The sequence below is a fragment of the Tasmannia lanceolata genome, unplaced genomic scaffold (genome assembly GCF_043159265.1).
Source record: "Tasmannia lanceolata isolate RefF3 unplaced genomic scaffold, GAP_Taslan_0.1 ptg000026l, whole genome shotgun sequence".
Taxonomy (NCBI): Eukaryota; Viridiplantae; Streptophyta; class Magnoliopsida; order Canellales; family Winteraceae; genus Tasmannia; species Tasmannia lanceolata.
In genome coordinates, this window is record NW_027518703.1 from 4511187 (window position 1) to 4531548 (window position 20362).

General features: G+C 46.5%; 1 protein-coding gene across 3 annotated transcripts in view; it reads right to left on the reverse strand.

Annotated features, from left to right (window-relative positions):
• The window catches only part of LOC143858502 (Transducin/WD40 repeat-like superfamily protein), an 81315-nt gene that overhangs the window by 16836 nt on the left and 44117 nt on the right, over positions 1-20362 (reverse strand). The window contains exon 2 of one of the 3 annotated variants that reach the window (XM_077369140.1): positions 187-229. The gene's annotated coding sequence lies outside the window, so the exon portion shown is untranslated. Of the gene's footprint in view, positions 1-186; positions 326-2081; positions 2208-20362 lie in introns of those variants that run through there. The other 2 variants (XM_077369141.1, XM_077369139.1) reach the window with 2 other exon arrangements.

A 20362-nucleotide genomic window follows, 5' to 3' on the forward strand; every position in this document is an offset into this window, starting at 1 on the left:
AAAAGTCGAGAATCTTCCGAAATGTAGAATGAAACCCAAGCAAAAACCCTAAATCGGATGATGATTCGGAAAAGAAAAAAAAAGGTGAAACCTGAAACCCAAAAAACATAATAGTCGTGGGAGGGAAGGAGAGTCCGTGAGAGATATGGCCATCATGAAAATTAAAGGGCGAGAGAAAGGACTTACCGAAACGAGGGTTTTCCGAGAGAGAGAGAGAGAGAGAGAGAGAGAGAGTAGTGAGGTTTTCCGTAGGGCTGGAGATTTTATACGGTGTAAGCCCTTATAGTCCCGTATTTTTTCAAAAAGTATGGTAAGGACCATACTGTAGGGTGATACTGACGGGCTATAACTGGGATAGGTTGGCCCAAAAAATCATTTCCACAGAGGTTTCCATAATATGCAGTTCCTCTCTACATTTTCTCAGCACGACCTATTACAGTTGTGGCCCATCACATGGACGGTTTGGATCATCCTATAGAGTGGTCCTTACCATACTTTTTGAAAAATACAGGACTATTATGGATTGCGTGAGCGCGTGAAGTCAAGTATTTTTCAAAAAAGTAGTGTAGGGGTGGTGATCCAAACCGTTGGTTAAAGATAGAAAATAGGATGTACCCTTTAGATCATCTCCATAGGATGATCCTATCCGTCCGATCTACAGAGATTTTCTATCATGCAACAAATCAGAACGATCAAATTTACCTAGGCCCACCTATTGAAAAAGGGATTTGCTAGGGACCATCTTAGAAGGAATTTCGGGCCTTGGTTCATTTAGAGACACCCCCCCGGGATAAATAAATTAAATGAATAAAACAAAATCTGTTGAAAAGTGAGCCTATGAGGCTGCTCTGTCGTGCAACAGCCGGCCTGTGAAATGCCCTTCCGCGCTCTACCCTAGCAAATCCCATTAAAAAAGGTAGCAGTGTAACTGTGCGAGTGCAACAAATTGAGGGCAAACAAAAGCCATTTAAACTAAGTTTGTAAGCTTTATAACGTTCACTACTATTATGTGCCCATGCTCTGCATGAGTGTCAAATGATGGCCCATACCATCAATACATGAGGTGTAAAATGCTGGGGCTCACCGTAATGCATAGTTTTGAATAGAGAGATGGTGGATCCCACATCATCGATAACATTAGGGGTAAAATGGTGGGTCCACCCTTTGGATAAGTATGTGTAGAGATGGTGTGTCCCACTCATGATAGGCATGTTATAAAATGCTGGGTCCACCCCATCATTGCATGAGGTGCAAAATAGTGGGCCCAGCAGATCAAGTAGAAAATGGTGGGCCCCCACCCATGCTATACTTGGTATAAAGATCTACACTATCAAAACAAAACCTGAGGTATAACGAAAAGGGAGAATTTATATGGTAGCCGACTGTCAAACAACAAGGGTGGAGATAGAAAAACCTCTCCCCCTAAACCCTTTTTTTCACTTTCCCCTTGATAAAAAAAATCAAGGGGATTGACATTTTCTCTCTTTGCCCTTTACATGTAAAGGGTGGCCACCATACAATTTCTCACAAAAGGGTTTTCCATTGAAAAAATTTCTTTTTCTTCGAAAGAAATAGAATGACAATGGAAAGAAACATTCTTAGTATATATTATAGATAGATAGATAGATACATACATACATTAAAGATTAAAAAATAAGGTAGGTTAGAAGCTCACTAAGAATGGATTTTTGTTCTAGCACATACATGACAACATAGAATTTAAGACCCAAAGCTCCAAGGAATTTTTATCAAAACTCTACAAATATATGTGAACAGCACAGTAACTACGTCTACCACCCATTCCTTGTACGTTTCAAAGGTGAGGCTCAATAAGCTTTTCAAGTCTCTCTTCTTTGTCTAATGCATCTAAGCTGGAAATATACAACCCAAAGCTTCTTCAAAATTGTACAAGGCATTCGTGGTCGCAATCATGGTTTTAAATTTCAACCGAAATCAGAAATTTCGGTCAACACCGAAACCGAAATCACCAATACCTTCAAATGGTACCGGATTTCGGCCGAAATTTTATTTTTTTAATATTTAGTCCAAAATTTCGAGAAATTCAACCCAAAATACAAGACCTGATATGAGAATGAAGGGAGAGAATGCGATATTGGCGAGGCTCAATCTGACACCATTTTACTCTCTCCTCCTCTTGTAAATACGGCCTTCGGATTGAACCACGGCAACATCGCTTTTTATCTCCCGAAATAAAATACAAGACCTGCATACAGAGCAAGAGGGGTGTAAATATCAATTCCATGATGTATTTCAACATTCAGAAATATGCTACTACATTTTTTTTTTCCTCTTCTTTTTCTTCCAACACATACATTTTATCTGTTCTAAAAATGGGAAATGATATTTCCACCACTTTTCTCAGCAATTTCACCCTATTTTGTTTGTGTTTTCCTAAAAATGTTTCCACCTCTGTTTGTTTATCTTTATTTTTTCAATACGGCGATGATTTTTTTGCCCCCTGTAGGATTATGCGCCTCCCTTTTCACGTGATTTGACGTCAAAAAGCGCCAAAGTCTGCCTACAATTCATGTGACAAGAGAGGCGCATAATCCTACAGGCGGGGCAAAAATATCATCTCCCTTTCAAAAATGCTACATTTCCACCATCTTTATTTTGGCTACTGATATTAGCACTAACATGTTTAATAATTGTACAAACTCAGCTTGCCTTTTCTTTTTTAATTAGCTTCCTAGAGCTGTTTACTAATTGTATTGACCTCTGACAGCTGTTTAAATTATAAAAATCAAGATGAATTAGTGCAATTATCAAAACATGGAAGTGCCATTATCAATAGCCTTTTTTTTTTATCTCTTTTATTCATTTCCAGGAAGGCTCGTTACTTTCGACGTAAAAAATGGACCTAAAATTTGTTTTACGCTCAACATAAAACAAATTTTACTTCCATTTTTACGTCCAAAGAAACACAGCCGAAAAGACAAACAAGAAGGTGTGGAAATATCCACGATTGCGTTCTGCATTTATGTGAGCGTGTACGTATACTTTGAGAAAGAGAAAAGGAAGATATCACCATAGAAAATTAAACGGTGCATTCACGTGCCTAAAAATACAATGGGCCCACGTTTTTTGGGTCATCCAAACCATTCATTTGTTAGGGCCTGATGTAGATACGCGCGGTGTGCCCTCTTAGCCATGATCCCGACCCTCCGATCTGGGGAGGTTTTTATACTGTGCGGTCCGATCTTAGGAGAAGATTTTCGGGGCACACCTTATCTACATCAGGGCCCAACAAATGAATTGGTCTGGATCACCCAAAAAATGTGGGCCTCGCCCATGCATGCATGGCCGTCCATTGTATAAATTATCTATATCACCATTAGGAATTTCTCCTAACAGTTGCCCCCCATCTAGATCCTTGATGTGCAAGGCATAGTTTCTGGTTCCACCAAGAGGAGAAGCTAAACCGTTGGATTTTGTAGGCCATATAATCTTACCGATGGAATGCCCTTCCTCAAGGGAGCAGTACGTACCACATGTCACCTGACAATGATCCACCAAATCAACTGTGCTGATTATGCCCACGTGTCCTATGTGGGATCCAATGCTGATTGTTAGAAATCAATCCTAACAACGATCGTCCGTGTAATGCAACTCCAGAGATATGATAGAAATGAGAAGGAAGAGAAGAAGCAAGAATGCTAGAAGGTTTTTATGTTGAGGAGAGGATTGCCCTCTCAAGTCTTTATAAAGAGGTGAAGAAATGGGAAAAAGGAAATGAAGAGAGAATCAAAATCATTTCAGTTGGAAAACAACGAAAAAGAGGTCGGGAGTGGAATGATGTATTGTAATCCACTTTTTATTTGTCTATTTATTTTTTAATTTTTATCATGTGAAACCAGCTAGGTACGTGTGTACATTTGGCCTCCGTAAGATCCCACATAGGAAAATGGAGAGAATATTGTTGGGCTATATAGGTGGATTCTCGCTCTCCCGGTGTAGATGTGTTTTCAACATTTCCAAAGGGCGGGTCCCTGCGGAGTGGGTCGGGCACAATAATGCTGCTGGAAAACAAAACCGGAGAGCTAGGGTAGGAAAATCAGAACCGAACAATATTTACACAGTTGGAACAAGGCGGGACAGCCTCATTGTATCTACAAGTGGGAACAGAGTGTGCGCATAGTAATCATTATTGCCAACTTGGTTATTGGCCTATAATGGTTGTATTTGCACTTGAGTAATTGCTTTTGGCAACCATGAAATAATATTCCATGGAATATTAGTGGGGCCAATTATGAGAGATGAGAGGAGAGGGAGACTTAAGAAGAGGGTGGAAGTGAGGGGAGCATGCATGAAAAAACTCACAATTTTGAAGGATATCTCATTCCATCCCAAGTCTCTCCCTCTCGTCTCTCCCTCTCCCTGCATGCCCATCTTTCACAATGGGTCACTATTCCATGGAATAATTTTTCATGATTGCCGAACATGGCCTGTGATTTGAGAGCTCCTACATTTTGGAATCAAAGAATCCTGACACCTATCAAGAAGACAAGAAAGAGAGCCACGGAGTTGGGGTTTATTCCAGCTTTCAATGAAATGACGAGAATATCCTTATTCTAAGAATAAAATTTTCAAAAAAATAGACAGCGTTTTCTGTGAGGGGATCTCCACTCTGGCATTTGTCCCATGCGAACATTGACGAGTTTAGTTTTGATGGAATTTGTTCCTTTTGAGAAATTTATTTTGTCCATTTTTTACCTTTGCTTTTATTTCCAAAATAGAATTCCATCTTGAAAGACTATTTCTATGTGTTATTTTTGTTATTTTTATTTGGGAATTAGTTTCATGTTGGCACTGTTAGGCCTAAAATCGGTAAGAGCCGAGCTGAAGGACTCAAGAAGCCGAAGTGAAGGAAATGAGTCTTGTGGAACTGAGTTCTGCTGCGTTCTGCATAGAAGCAAACGAGGTCAGAATGACCAACCGGAGTGTTACTCCGGATAGGCCCTTCGACACTTAAGTCAGTATGAGCACGAGTGCAGAGCTAGTTTTAGAGTGGTGAGTGAAGAAGTTATTACCCTGTTTATGAGCTTTGGAAGAATTTTTATAGAGGGAAAACGGGGGTAGTTGAGGAGTTATTACTCCAGGACAGGTGTCGGCCAGCGATAGGTTCGCGCTCACCTACTCTGCTGTAATTACCAAACCACCCCTGCTGACGCGGGGTCTGCGGTGGGCCATCCTTGGGCCACGTGTCGATAGCTAATAGGCTGCTGTTTTTACACCCCATCAGTTGCCCCCCACTTTTCCAAGTTATTATGGTGACTTGGGGAAATGTGGCAGGGTACATCTCTGATTGGCAGTGGTCGAGGCCCGGTGAGACAGTCCAGAATTTGGAGCAGTCCGGAATTTGGAGCAGTCCGGAATCTGGAGCGGTCCGGAAATTGAAGCAGTCCAGAATCTGGGGCAGTCCGGAATCTGGAGCAGTCCGGAAATTGAAGCAGTCCAGAATCTGGGGCAGTCCGGAATCTGGAGCAGTCCGAAAATTGGAGCAGTCCGGAAGTTATCAGTCCGGAATCTGAAGCAGTCCCGAAACTGAAGCAGTCCGGAATCTGGGGCAGTCCGGAAATTGGAGCAGTCCGGAAATTGGAGCAGTCCGGAAGTTATCAGTCAGGAATTTGGAGCAGTCCGGAAATTGGAGCAGTCCGGAAGTTATCAGTCCGGAATTTGGAGCAGTCCGGAAACTGAAGCAGTCCGGAATTTGGAGTACTCCGGAAGTTATTAGTCAGGAATTTGGAGCAGTCCGGAAATTGGAGCAGTCCGGAAGTTATCAGTCAGGAATTTGGAGCAGTCCGGAAATTGGAGCAGTCCGGAAGTTATCAGTCAGGAATTTGGAGCAGTCCGGAAATTGGAGCAGTCCGGAAGTTATCAGTCCGGAATTTGGAGCAGTCCGGAATCTGGAGCAGTCCGGAAACTGAAGCAGTCCGGAATTTGGAGTAGTCCGGAAGTTATTAGTCAGGAATTTGGAGCAGTCCGGAAATTGGAGCAGTCCGGAAGTTATCAGTCAGGAATTTGGAGCAGTCCGGAAATTGGAGCAGTCCGGAAGTTATCAGTCAGGAATTTGGAGCAGTCCGGAAATTGGAGCAGTCCGGAAGTTATCAGTCTGGAATTTGGAGCAGTCCGGAATCTGGAGCAGTCCGGAAACTGAAGCAGTCCGGAAATTGGAGCAGTCCGGAAATTGGAGCAGTCCGGAAGTTATCATTCCGGAATTTGGAGCGGTCCGAAAATTGGAGCAGTATGGAGTTTATCCAGTCCGGTTTGGGCCGGACTGCTTTTGTCGCATAGCGAGACGCGTCATATCCAGTCCGGCTTGGGCCGGACTGCTTTTTGTCGTTTAGCGAGACGCGTCATATCCAGTCCGGCTTGGACTAGACTGCTTTTGTCGTTTAGCGAGACGCGTCATATCCAGTCCGGCTTGGGCCGGACTGCTTTTGTCGCGTAGTGAGACACGTCATATCCAGTCCGACTTGGGCCAGACTGCTTTTTGTCGTTTAGCGAGACGCGTCATATCCAGTCCGGCTTGGGTCGGACTGTTTTTTGTCGTTTAGCGAGACGCGTCATATCCAGTCCGGCTTGGGCCGGACTGCTCTTTGTCGTTTAGCGAGACGCGTCATATCCAGTCCGGCTTGGGCCGGACTGCTCTTTGTCGTTTAGCGAGACGCGTTATATCCAGTCCGGCTTGGGCCGGACTGCTTTTTGTCGTTTAGCGAGACGCGTCATATCCAGTCCGGCTTGCTCTTTGTCGTTTAGCGAGACACGTCATATCCAGTCCGGCTTGGGCCGGACTGCTCTTTGTCGTTTAGCGAGACGCGTTATATCCAGTCCGGCTTAGGCCGGACTGCTTTTGTCGCGTAGCGAGACGCGTCATATCCAGTCCGGCTTGGGCCAGACTGCTTTTTGTCGTTTAGCGAGACACGTCATATCCAGTCCGGCTTGGGCCGGACTGATGCACGAACACTTGACGGATGCCCTTAATTCCTTGGAGATACGCGCGTTGTCACTTGCGCCTTCGCTTCGACGCGTGTGTCCATCATAAATGATAAGACACGTGGCACCAGTAAAATGCCCTCGAAATGTGTGCCCTTTATTAAATGCACACCGCCTCGGGTAAAACTTTAAATTGAGGTTTTTACCTTCTTATTTTGTACTTTTTTTACTTCTCCTCCTCTTCTTTTCTCCTCTTCTTCTTTTCTCCTCTTCTTCTTTTCTCTGCCAGTTCGGCGAAGGCCAGTTCGGCTCGTGTAGTTTTGTGGTAGGGAACGGCGGTGGATTCGGGAGCTTTCAGTTCGATACCCGAAGGTTTCAGTTCGGACGGGTAATTTTCTTGAGCGCGCCTCATTCGTTTCTTTTCCTGCTTTTATGTCTAGTAGCTCTAGTTCTGAGTCCGGTTCGGGGGAGTCGTCTTCTAGTAGTCCAGGGTCTAGATCGTCGATTAGGACCCAGGATAGGCCAACCTGGTCACCAGCCCCGAAAATGGCAAGTCCAGATGTCAGTGTGGATATCATAGGTAGCGATGGGGAAGTGGTGGAGGACGAAGTGATATTGGACTTGAACGCCATTCCGCTTCCGACAGATAGTTACTTCCCACTGGGGGGGAGTGTTGGTAGTGACGCCGGCGAGGGGTCCACAACGTTTATCCCTGGCCGGGCCGTTGAGGTCGTGGCGAGGGCCCTGATGGATGCCAATCCCAAATACAACATACAGGCTCTCAACGAGGAGAATCACCTGGATGAGTCCATGTTGGTGGTAATTAGGGATAGATACTGTATTCCGTCCAGGTTTGGGCTGAGGGAGGCGACGGAGGGAGATAGGGCTTGTAACGAAAGCTCTGACGTTTGCATATACGATGAGTCTTTGAGGGTTGGACTCAGATTTCCTATACACCCGTTCTTCGCCTCGGTGCTTCAATACTACGGGCTAGCTCTGGCTCAGGTAGCGCCGAACTTATGGAGGCTACTGACCGGGTTCGTGTACCTTGTTCAGGGCCGGCTTCAGAGGAACTTGTCAGTGCCGTTGTTCCGCGTGTGTGCGCAATTGAAGAAGCATAAGGGCGGGGGTTGGATCTACATTAGCCAGCGCCCGGAGGTGAAAATGATTACTCGTATTCCTTCCTCGATACATTTGTGGAGGACCAGGTTCTTTTATGACGAGGACAGGGAGTCCAGTGAGCCCTGGCCGGTTCCTTTGACATGGGGCACCCCGGATACAGTCGCGATGAGTCACAAACCGTTTCTTGAGGGTGAAGATGCGAGGACGCTTGCCTTGCTTCGGGAGGTGCTGGACCGTGAGGGACCTACTGACTGTTCGGACTTCCAAGGGGAAGAGGTTCTGGTCGGGTTGGGCCTTAGTACTGCGATCCGGGCACGTACGTGGCTAGTCTTGTTTAAAACTTACCTTTCCTCTTTTTCCTTGCTTTTGACTGGTTTCGCTTGTGTGTCGATTTTCAGAGATGTAGCAACAATCTTTGATAGACAAAATGAGGAAAGGGGCGTTTGGGAAGACCCATCAGGGCCAGAAAAGGAAGACCGTAGAGATGGCGAGTCCGGCGCCATCCCAGGCCACGGCATCGCCTGCTAAGGCCAAGACAGTGGTTAAGTTGGTGGGCGCCCACAGCTATGGCGTGGAATCTTCCAAGTCGGGAGGGGCATCAGCTGGAGCCCGTCCTCCCGCGTGAGGACTGGAGACAATGTTTTTCGGCCCAACTGGGCCGTCCAGAAAAACGACACCGGCCTGGGTGAGACCCGGGTGGCTAAGGATCTACGTAGTAAAGTCCTCCTTAGTAGTGACAAGCAGCAGGTTCTCAACGAACCTCCCGCCGTGGCTGAAGAGGCCATTTTTTCGTCAGCTTACCAGGTGAAATGGCTTTCAAGTGTTTATTTATTTTTGCTCTATCCCTCATTTTTCTGTGCTAACGCTGGTCGATCTGCCTGCAGATTTTGTTGTACTATAATGACCTCAACCAGAAGAGTCAGAAGTTTGCGGAGGCAATAACGAAGTCCGAGGAGGAGAACGGTAAGCTGATTCAAGAGGCAAAGGAGCTTCAGAGGACTATTGAAAAGTCGGCTGAGGAAAACAAGCGGCTTAAAGAAGATTTCGCCGCTCAGCTGACTGCGCAGAAGGAGAAAACGGTGGAAGCCTTCAACGTCTAGAGGGAGAGAGCCCGAGAGAGGCAAGAAGTAGCCGTTCAAAGGAAGGAGGACGAACTCGTCGAGCTCTCCAGTGAGGCGTACAAAATTGGGTTCTATGACTGCCTTGAGCAGGTTAAGGAATCAAATCCGGGCGTTGACCTGACGGGAATGGTTCTCCCCGACCTACCGACGATTGGTGGTGATGAGCCGGCCACCACGGTCGCACCCTCTGCTCCAGGGACATATTTAGCGATAGATGGCAGCAGGGAGGCGCCTTGATCTCCCCTTCTCTCTTTTTGGCGATTTCTTGATTCCTTTTTGTAATGGCCCCTTGGAGGCCCAACTTTTGTAACAGCCTTTTGAGGCGTTATCCTTGTAATGGTCCTTAGAGGCCTTAACTTGTGAATGGAAAGTAAACTCTTATTGCCCGCCCCTTTTCCACTTATCTGTCTCTGGTTTATACTGTTTGGCCGTATACTGTGTTGATTTTGCTCTAGACGGGCGTCCTGGGCTCGGGTTAATCCTAGTGGGCTCCCGGTCTTTGCGGAGACGAGTCGTGGCGAACCAAGCGTCAAGTACCCTAGTTTTAGTGAACTGGGTTTCCAAGGAGCTTCGGTTTTTGCATCCGGGCTGGTTCCGGACCAGGAGTGGGCTCCCGGTCTTTGCGGAGACAAGCAGTGGCGAACCAAGCGTCAAGTACCGTAGTTTTAGTGAACTGGGTTTCCAAGGAGCTTCGGTTTTGCATCCGGGCTGGTTTCGGACCAGGAGTGGGCTCCCGGTCTTTGCGGAGACGAGCCGTGGCGAACCAAGCGTCAAGTACCCTAGTTTTAGTGAACTGGGTTTCCAAGTTGATGAGTATGAAGAGTTTTGCAAACGAGCTTCCTTCATTCACATTCAGTATATATTTACAAAGTCATTTTTGCGCTGGGTAGCCCGCTACTGATGGTATTTGCGAAGGTTCTTTGAGTTCCAGGCATGGGGTAACAGCTGTTCATCGAGTGTTTCCAGTTTATAACTCCCCGGACGCACCACCTCTTTTACTCGGTAAGGCTCCTCCCAGGTTGGGGAGAGTTTTCCGACCTTCTTGGGTTGGGAGATAGCAGCTTTCCTTAAGACCAGATCCCCTACTCGGAGTTCTCTGGGGCGTACTTTGGAGTCGTGGTAGCAGGACACTTTCTGCTTGTAGGCGGTGACTCTTATTAGGGATTCTTCTCTGGCCTCCTCCAATAAGTCGAGATTTGCGCGGAGTCTGTCACCATTGAGCTGTTCATTGAAGTTGTTGACTCTGGGAGAAGGGGTGCCTACGTCGACCGGTATCACTGCCTCTGTTCCAAAGGACAGGTTGAATGGTGATTCACCCGTTGGTGTACGCGGGGTGGTACGATATGCCCATAGGACGTGATAAAGCTCATCTGCCCATCGGCCAGCTTTTTCATCCAGCCTTTTCTTTATCCCTTGCAGTAGGATTCAGTTTGTCACTTCTGTCTGCCCATTGGTTTGTGGGTGCGCTACTGAGGTGAACCTCTGCTCAATCTTCAAGTCGGAGCAAAACTTCTGAAAATTCCGGCAGTCGAACTGTTTACCGTTGTCTGTTATCAAGGCACGAGGGATCCCGAATCTGCAGACCACTGACTTCCAAAAGAAATTCTGCACGTTTTGCTCGGTGATCTGGGCTAGAGGTTTAGCCTCCACCCATTTGGTAAAGTAATCGATGGCCACTACTACGAAGGTGCGCCTTCCGGAGGCCGGCGGAAAGGGGCCCAAGATATCCATTCCCCATATTGCGAAGGGTAGCGGGCTGATGATTGGAGCCATAGATACAGCGGGCTGATGAATGGTGGGCGAAAACTTCTGGCATCTCTCACACTTCTTGACCAGAGCCAGTGCGTCTTGTCTCAATGTCGGCCAGTACAGACCTCTCAGCAAAACTTTGATCGCCAGGGCCTTGCCCCCCAGATGTTCCCCACAAATACCTTCGTGTGTCTCTTGCAGGGCGTACGTGGCATCGCTGGGCCGGAGACACTTCAAGTACGGGAGGGTGTAGGACCTTTTGTACAGGTTCTCACCGTCGAGTGAGAACCGGGCTGCCCTTTGGATCACCTTGCGGGCTTCTTTCTTGGCCTCGGGTAGTTTCCCACTACGTAGGTAGTCGACGACCTCGTCCATCCAGCAGGACTTGTGCTCTACCTGCATGACTTCAGCGGCCTTTCTTTCGATACTGGAGCTCTGTAGAAACTTCATACATATATTTCTGAGAGTCGTGTATCCGGATGCGGCCAGCTTAGATAGTACATCTGCTTTTGTATTCTCTGTTCTGGGGATTCTGACGACCTCGAAACTTTTGAACTTGGTGGATAACTGTCGGACCTGGGAGAGGTACTTGATCATATGCTCGTCGCGGGCTTTGTATGCTCCTTGGATCTGGTTTGCAATCAACTGGGAATCACAGTAGGCTTTCAATCTTTGGGCGCCAGTTTGGACTGCAAGATTTATTCTGGCGAGGAGGGCTTCATATTCAGCCTCATTGTTGGATGCGCGGAATCCGAACCTCAAGGCGTAGTCTAGAGTGAAGCACTCCGGCCCGGTTAGAACCAGACAGGCTCCGCAGCCAACCTTGTTCGAAGATCCATCCACGTGCACTTCCCAGAGCGGTTCGGCGGTTGAAGGGCCCTGTTCCGCTGGTGGTACAGGGATGATTTCTGTTCCGGCTCCAGCTTCTGTTAGCTCCTCAGTTGCAATTGCCTTTTCCACCGCTGGGGCTTGGGCGACCTCAGGATCGGTGATCTGCTGGGGGATGGTGCATTCAGCGACGAAATCAGTTAGTACTTGAGCCTTGATCGCGGGCCTTAGCATATACCGGATGTCAAACTCACTCAGTTCCACGGCCCATTTCACGAGTATTCCTGAGGTGTCCGGCTTGTGGAGAACCTGCCTGAGCGGCTGGTCAGTCAGGACCTTTATCGTGTGAGCTTGAAAGTACGGTCTCAACTTCCTAGCTGCCATAATCAGGGCGTAAGCCAACTTCTCGACCCGATGGTATCTGACTTCGGCATCGTGCAGGACTTTGCTAACATAGTAGACTGGTTGCTGTTGGCTGCGCTCTTCACGAACTAAGACTGCTGCCAGAGCCAGGGGGCTTATAGACAGGTATAAGAGTAGCTCCTCGCCAGGCTCCGGCTTCGTCAATAGTGGTGGAGAGGACAAATATTGCTTTAATTCTTCGAAGGCGTTCTGGCACTCCTCTGTTCAGGGCGCGGTCTTGAGTCCTTTGACTGCGTTAAAGAAGGGGAGACACCTCTCCGCAGATTTTGAGATGAACCGCCCAAGCGCGGCTACCATCCCGGTCAGTCGTTGCACTTCTCTGATGGTTTTTGGCGGAGTGAGCTCCACCACGACCTTGATTTTCTCTGGATTGGCCTCTATCCCTCTTTGGCTAACCATAAACCCTAGGAACTTTCCCGAGCTGACACCAAAGGTGCACTTGGTGGGATTGAGCTTCATCTTATGGTTTCTCAGGATTTGAAATGTTTCTTTCAAGTCGGAGACATGATCTTGCGCGCTTCGGCTTTTGACCAGCATGTCGCTGACATAGACTTCCATGTTGCGTCCGATCTGATTTCGGAAGAGCTTATTTACCAGCCTCTAATATGTGGCTCCGGCGTTTTTCAGGCCTAAGGGCATGACACGGTAGCAGTAGGTTCCCTGGTCTGTGACAAAGGAGGTCTTCGGTATATCGGACTCATACATTCTAATCTGATTATATCCGGAGAAGGCGTCCATGAAGCTCAATAACTAGTGACTTGCGGTGGCGTCGATGAGCTGATCGATCTTTGGGAGCGGGTAGCTGTCCTTGGGGCAGGCTTTATTCAGATCAGTGAAGTCGACACAGGTTCTCCATTTCCCATTTGCCTTTTTCACCAGGACTACGTTTGCCAACCAGTCCGGGTCTTGGATTTCTCGAATGAAGTCGGCTTTCAGGAGCCTCTCCACTTCTTCTTTGATCGCCTGCCGCCTTTTGAGGGCGAAATGTCTTCTTTTCTGCTTTACCGGCCTGCAGGTTGGGTCAACACCTAGTCTGTGCGTACTGACCTCCGGGTTAATATCGGGCATGTCTGCGGGGGCCCATACAAAGACATCTGCGTTGTCCTGAAGAAATTGGGTGAGGCTGCGCCGGGTGCCGTTGTCTAGGGAGGAGCCGATCTGAACAACCTTCTCATCATCATTCTCGCACAGGGGGATGGAAATAAGGTCTTCGGCGGGCTGAGTTCCCTAAGCTTCATCCCTCAGGTCCAGTAGCTCGATCGGCAACGACTCCGTCGCATTTTTGCCCTTGAGTGCCATTGCATAACACTCCCTAGATTGTGGCTGGTCCCCCCTTACTTCTCCAACGCCGTTTGGCGTAATAAACTTCATATTCTGGTGATAAGCAGACGCGACGGTGCGGATTAGGTTCTGGCCAGGCCATCCTAAAATAGCGTTATAGACCGAAGTGGCCCTCACTACTAGGAAGTTGACCATGGCGAAAGCTTGGCAGGGTGGATCCCCGACGAGGACAGGAAGTTCGATTTGTCCCTCCACCTTGACGACCTCTCCAGAGAAGTCGAAAAGATCTGAATTCGCCGGCCTTAAACGGTCGTCACCTATCATCATCCTTTCGAAGGCGTGATAGTATAAAATGTCGGCTGAGCTCCCATTGTCTTCCAGGGTTTTCTTCAGCTCCCAGTTTGCGACGAGCATGGTGAGGACCAGGGCGTCGTCATGTGGTAATATCAGGTTGTCAAGGTCCGCATCCGAGAAGGAGATCTCATTCTCCGTCTTCGCCTTCTTGTTGCATGTGTGCACGGCATTGACTCGGCGTGCGTATGCTTTTCGAGCAGCGGACGAGGTGCCCCCAGCTGCCGGGCCACCCATAATTGTGCCAATGACCCCCCTTGGTTGGGAGCGGTGTGCCTCTAGTTGTGGACTGGGCAGCGGAGGAGATTGACCCTGGGCGGGGGGCGGTTGTGACCGCCGAGGGCTCCGGCCCTGGGGACCTTTCTTCTTGTGCTCACTTCGGCATGCGTTGCTTCGGACGTATTTTTTCAAATAGCCCCTGCTGATCAACTGCTCGATCTCCTCCTTCAGCTGCCAGCAGTCGTCCGTGTTGTGGCCATGGTCCCTGTGGAACCGGCAGTACTTCGACTTGTCTCTCCTGTTTCCCTTAGAGATCATTGGGGTTGGTCACTTTATGAACTCTTCTCCGCTGATAGCGGCCATGATATTTCTTCGGGAAGTGTTCAGAGGGGTGAAGTTCTCCTCCCTCCTCTGGGGGGATTTTTCTCTTCTGACGGCCTTGTCATCCCTACGCTGTTTAGCAGGGTTCTTGTCTTCGGAGGTTCTCCTCCGATTCGAATCCAAGGCGGCCAGGGTCTCTTCTACTGATATATACTCCTCCGCCCCGGCCATTTGATCTGCTAGGGAGTGAGGATTCTGGGGGGCCACTGCTCGGCGGAAATCATTAGATCTAGCACCTGCGAGAAGTGCGTTTGTAGCGGCTGAGGGGTCTAGATTTGGCACTTGGAGTGCCTCCATGTTGAAGCGGCTGACGAAGGCTTTGAGAGGTTCATTATCCTCTTGCCGCAAGGCCATCAGGGATGCTGTGGTTTTCCTTGGCCTGCGGCTGCTCATGAAGTGGCAAACTAGATCTTCCCCGAAGTCGTCGAAGTTGCTGATGGAGTTCGTTCTGATCCTTGAGTACCAGTCCCTTGCCGCACCGGTCAGGGTCGTCGGGAATGCTCGGCAGAGGAACCCGTCCAACGCACCATGGAGGAGCATCATCGTCCTGAACGTCTCCAGGTGGTCCACTGGGTCAGTGGTCCCATCGTACTGCGGGACATTTGGCATTTTAAATCCTCTGGGTGCTGGGGCACCCATGACGTCATCGGTGAATGGCGTTCTGCTTGAGAACGCCCGCGGAGTAGGTCGGCTGTGATCTTTTGCCAGCTCTTCTATGCGGTGGTCCATCTCTTCTATTCTCCGCAGCATCGGGTCAGCTCTACAGTCTGGTGACCTGTTTCTTTCTACAGATTGGCTCGCCGCGAAACCGGAGTGGCTTTCCGGACTCCTACGACGGGACAGGGATTTTGCCTGTGGTGCGCACTCTTCATGAGCTCGGCACTTTTGCGCAGAGCGAGACCGCGACCTCCGACGGTGGTGCGACTCTGTCTGTGCATGCCTGGCTGTGGGGTGACAGACTTCTTTGGTGGACTGGTGAGTTCGGTCCTCACCATGGCGCGACGACTCTCCCCCTTGGATATCTGGCCTCTCTTGGACAGGTCGCGGAGCTTCCCGAGGAGGTTGGGGAGGCGCCTGGAGTAGCTGCTGGTACTGACCAACGAGAGTTGTCATTTGCTGAAAGAGAGCTTGGACTTGTTCTGGAGTGGGCATGAGGTTCAGGTGCTCCGAACGAGGTTGGCTCTGTTCGGCCGTAGCAGAAGCTGCCACCACCAGCGAGGCAATTCGCTCACTCCGGGTCCTGCGAGGCAGGACGGCTCGGGTAGTCCGCGCGGTTGGCACCCGCGCACTCCTGCGCCCTGTCATTTTTGTGAGATATCTGGGAACAAATTTTAGTTCTGGGTCCCAGGGATGGCGCCAATCTGTTAGGCCTAAAATCGGTAACAGATATGACAGTGACGTAAGAGGCGAGCTGAAGGACTCGAGGAGCCGAAGTGAAGGAAATGAGTCTTGTGGAACTGAGTTCTGCTGCGTTCTGCACAGAAGCAAACGAGGTCAGAATGACCAACCGGAGTGTTACTCCGGACAGGCCCTTCGACACTCAAGTCAGTATGAGCACGAGTGCAGAGCTAGTTTTAGAGTGGTGGGTGAAGAAGTTATTACCCTGTTTATGAGCTTTAGAAGCCCTTTTATGGAGGGAAAACGGGGGTAGTTGAGGAGTTATTACTCCAGGACAGGTGTCGGCCAGCGATAGGTTCGAGCTCACCTACTCTGCTGTAATTACCAAACTACCCCTGCTGACGCGGGGTCTGCGGTGGGCCATCCTTGGGCCACGTGTCGACAGCTAATAGGCTGCTGTTTTTACACCCCATCAGGCACCATATTAGTTTTTATTTGATGAAGAAGAATGCTTCACTAGGATGTGGACTCATTGTAATAAAATAGGGCATGTAATAGTGGGCCTACCTTTGGTTGAGCCAGAACGTTCATCTGATTAGTCCTATGTTGGATCTAAGATGACCAAAAGATGACACCAATTGTGCAATCCTAACATCAAACTAATGTTGTGACCTAAAATGGTTTAATGGCTCATGTCCATTATTTCCTTTGTAATTTAAAATGGATTGTTGTAACTTAAAATGGTTTAATGGCTCATGTCCATTATTTCCTGAAAGTTACAAATTCTCCATTCATTTTATGACAGTTATAAATTCTCTATTTATTTCCTGAAACTTACAAATTCTCCATTTAATTTTTTGGTGAAAAGACATGTCCATTCATTTTCTATAAATAGCAAACAAATTTCTCATCCAATACACAAATTTTTTTTTCTGCAGAAAGAGTTGTTCTTTGAAAGAAAACTATTTTTTTATCATCCTTTCGATATCAAATCAAATTTTCCAAGTGTTTTCTCTGAGTGTGTTGATCCAAGTAAATTTCGATCGCGCCCAAGTTTGGTAGTGCTAATCAAGCCTGGTTGGAAGTGTTGTATCTTGGGAAGCATTGTTCATTATCTGCAAAGCACCATAGGCAGGAACAAATCACTTTAAGGAGATTCGGTAAACCATACCTCACTTCATTATTTGATTATCTCACTAACAATTCTTCTATACATTCCAATTCTATTATTGGTTTACAACAAATAGTGTGATTACAACAATCTTAAAGCGATTTAGATCTAACTGTTTGTTGGGTTTATAGAAGAATTGAAATGGTAGGAATCTTTGATGACTTGCCCGATATCCTAAACTTGAATGTCAGAGAGGACATTGCAAATGATGGAAGTGTTCCAGTGGTCAATCCGACCAACAACAATTGAGCGCCTGGTAACAATGCAACTAATGCTGCGGGTCTTCGTACCGAGACCACAAATGGTGGCGCGGGTTCAAGCCTCACGGCTTTTGGATCCGGAATTGGTTTTACCAATACAGGTTTTATGCCTTTTGGTTCTACTATTGGAGGTATGGTTCCACAAACCATTCCTCATGTGGTGATGCTAAATCCACCAAATGAGAAGCCAGAAAAATTTACTGGCGTTGGGTTCAAACAGTGGCAACAGAAAATGTACTTCTATCTGACCACTCTGAACCTTGTGAAGTTTTTGTCGGAGGTGTGCCCAATATTGTCTCCTCATGAGCATGATGTCACAACCCTTGCGGCGTTGGAAGCTTAGAAACATGGTGATTTCCTTTGCCGCAACTACATTCTCAATTGTTTAGCTAACAATTTATATGCTTTTTACAGCAGTTTTGAAACAGCCAAGCAATTGTGGGAGTCATTGGAGAAGAAATACAAAACCGAGGATGCTGGCACAAAGAAGCATATCGTTGCTAAATTTCTGGACTTCAAGATGGTTGATTCAAAATCAGTCATTAGTCAAGTTCAAGATTTGCAAATCATTTTGCATGACATCCATGCTGAGAGAATGACTTTGAGTGAGTCATTTCAAGTGGCGGTTGTGATTGAGAAACTGCCACCTGCTTGGTTAGACTTCAAGAATTACTTGAAGCACAAGCGCAAGGAGATGCATATAGAAGATCTCATTCTTCGGTTGAGAATCGAAGAAGACAACAGGAGGGCAACAAACCCTTATAAAGAACCAAAGGCAAACATTGTTGAATCTTCAAAACTCAAAAATGATGGGAAGAGGAAGAGGCTTGACCAAGAAAAAGGCAAAGAAAAGGAACAGAAGAAGAAGTTCCAAGGCAATTGTTACGTCTGCAACAAACCTAGCCACCAGGCTAAAGATTGCAGAAAGCGCCCGAAACAAGGCGAGGACAAAGAAGCCAAACAAGCAAATCTAACTGAGCAAGAAGATGATGAGAAGTTTGTTGCTGTGGTGATGTCAGAAGTTTGCTTGGTGTCTAACACCAAGGATTGGTTTGTCGATACCGGTGCCACAAATCACATTTGTGTCGATAAACACTTGTTCTCATCCTATGAAAAGGCTGAAGAAGGAGATAAGCTTTACATGGCGAACTCTGCTTCATCAAACATTGTTGGAAAGGGAAGCGTGGTCCTGAAGTTTACTTCTTGAAAGGAGCTTACCTTGAAGAATGTGTTGCATGTTCCAGAAATAAGGAAGAATCTAATTTCTGGCCCCATACTTGTCAAGAAGGGGTTCAAAATTGTATTTGAATCTGACAAATTTGTACTCTCTAAGGGGGGGATATACGTGGGGAAGGGGTACTTATGTGGTGATTTGTTCAAAGCCAATGTGGCTGTTATTGATGTAAAGAACAAGTTTATGTACCCAATTCTATTATCAATAAAGATACAAATTTAGTTTACATGGTTGTATCTCCTTTTCTATGGTATGGTAGATTAGGACATGTAAATTATGGAACTATGAAAAAGTTAGCCAACTTAGGGCTAATTCCAAGATTTGATTTGAATGCCGGATACAAGTGTGAGACTTGTGTTGAAGCTAAGTTTGCTAAAAAACCTTTCAACTCAATTGAAAGGAAATCTGAACCTTTACAACTAATCCATAGTGATCTATGTGATTTAAAGTTTGTACAAAGTAGAGGTGGAAAGAAGTACTTCATCATGTTTGTAGATGATTGTACTCGATTTTGCCACGTTTATTAGTTAACTAGCAAAGATGAGGCTTTAAGCACGTTTTTCAAGTATAAAAATGATGTTGAGACTCAAGTTGATAAAAAGATCAAGGTGCTTAGGTCTGATAGAGGAGGAGAATATGAGTCTTCCGAATTTGAGAAAGTATGTTCAAATTTGGGAATAATTCACCAAACTACTGCACCATACACTCCGCAACAAAATAGTGTTGCTGAACGGAAGAACCGAACATTAAAAGAGATGGTCAATGCCATGCTTATAAGTTCAGGTTTACCTCAGAACTTGTGTGGGGAAGCAGTACTAACTGCAAACTGTATTCTAAATAGAGTGCCCCACAGGAAGACAGGTAAAATTCCATATGAGTTATAGAAAGGTAGAGATCCATCCCTTAACTTTTTGAAAGTGTGGGGGTGTCTTGCAAAAGTAGCAGTCCCTCCTCCAAAACAGATTCATCTGGGTCCTAAGACTGTTGATTGTATTTTCATCGGCTATGCTCAAAATAGCAGTGCTTATAGATTTTTTGTTCACAAATCTGAAATAAGCAATATCCATGTTAATACAATGATGGAAACAAGAGATGCTGAATTCTTTGAGGATATATATCCTGCAAAGAGAGATCAAGGTGAACCTTCTCAGAAAAGATCAAGAGAATCTAATTCTGAGAATGAGGAAGTCGAACTTCGAATGAGCAAGAGATTAAGAACTGAAAAGTCATTTGGTCCTGAATTTAGAACATACATGTTGAAAAGTGAACCTCAAACATTTAAAGAGGCTATGTCAACTCCAGATGCTCCTTTCTAGAAAGAAGCTGTAGACAACGAAATAGATTCTATCCTAAGTAATCATACTTGGGAATTGGTTGATCTTCCCCCGGAAAATAAACCAATTGGTTGTAAATGGATCTTCAGGAGAAAGCGTAAAGCTGATGGTTCCATTAATAAGTACAAAGCAAGGCTAGTAGCCAAAGGGTTTAGACAAAAAGAAGTTCTAGACTACTTTGATACTTATTCAACTGTAACAAGAATAACATCAGTGAGGATGTTAATTGCTATAGCTTCGCTATACAATTTGCAGATACATCAAATGGATGTAAAAACTGCATTCTTGAATGGTGATCTTGACGAGGAGATTTATATGGAACAACCAAAAGGTTTCAAGGTCAAAGGACAAGAACACAAAGTGTGTAGACTTGTAAAATCATTGTATGGACTTAAACAAGCTCCTAAACAATGGCATGAGAAATTTGACCGAGTCATGATACAAAATGACAATAGAATTAATGAGTGTGACAAATGTGTATACATTAAATCCAATTCGGATGGTTGTGTACTCATTTGTCTATATGTCGATGACATGTTGATTTTTGGTAATAACTTGAAGGTTATTGAACAAACCAAGAAGATCCTCAAAAA